Here is a 1,036-nt window from a genome sequence, read left to right on the forward strand (position 1 = left end):
AAAATCAGAAAATCAATTTAGGATACACATGAGGAATTTACAGGAGACAGATTTCAAAAACAAACAGAAATTGTGGGTCTGAAAAATTACTGAAGGAATTACAAAATACATTTGAAATGCTTCGAAAATAGACTAGACTAAGAAAAAAAGAATCTCAAAACTTGAAGACAGGTCTTTTAACTCAACATAATCAAACAAAAGTGAGGGAAAAAGAATGAATAAAGACATCAAGATACTAGGGTCTACATAAAGCAACCAAGCTTATGAATTATTGGTATTCTTAAGGAGGAGGAAAATGCAAAAAGTTCTGAAAACCTATTTAAGGAAATAATTGATGAAAATTTCCCAAGTCCAGAAAGAGATTTAGACATTCAGCTACAGGAGGCCCAGTAATCCCCAGGAAAATAAACTGCAAAAAAAAAAAACTTCACCATAGCATATTATCATCAGACTGTCTAAAGTTAAAGTGAAGGAAAAAATTTTAAGTCAGCAAGAGAAAAGCACACTTAGTTGCCTATAAATGAAACTCCATCAGACTAATGGCACACTTCTCAGCAGAACTCTCACAGGCCAGAAGAGAATGAGATGGCATTTTCAACGTGATGAAAGAAAAAACACACCTAGCAGCCAATAATTTTATGTCCAGCAAGATTAACCTTCATAAAACAAAACCTCACATATCAGCGAATTAATAAGAAAAAGATAAATAACCTAGTAGCAAATAGGCAAAAGAAAAAAACAGGTAGTGAACAGAAGCACCATTAAAAAAGTTAAACTAAGAAAAGATGGACCAGGCGCAGTGGCTCATGTCTGTAATCCCAGCACTCTGAGAAGCTGAGGCATGAGGACTGAGGCTTGAGCCTAGGAGTTGCAGACCAGCCTGGGCAATATAGTGAGACCTCATTTCTACACAAAATTGTCCCAACTATTCGGGAGAATTGCTTGAGCTGGGAAGGCAGAGGCTGCAGTGAGCCAAGGTCGCACCACTGTACGCCAGCCTGGGTGACAGAGTGAGATCCTGTCTCAGAAAAATAAA

Source organism: Colobus angolensis, unplaced genomic scaffold (genome assembly GCF_000951035.1).
Source record: "Colobus angolensis palliatus isolate OR3802 unplaced genomic scaffold, Cang.pa_1.0 Scaffold78, whole genome shotgun sequence".
Lineage (NCBI taxonomy): Eukaryota > Metazoa > Chordata > Mammalia > Primates > Cercopithecidae > Colobus > Colobus angolensis.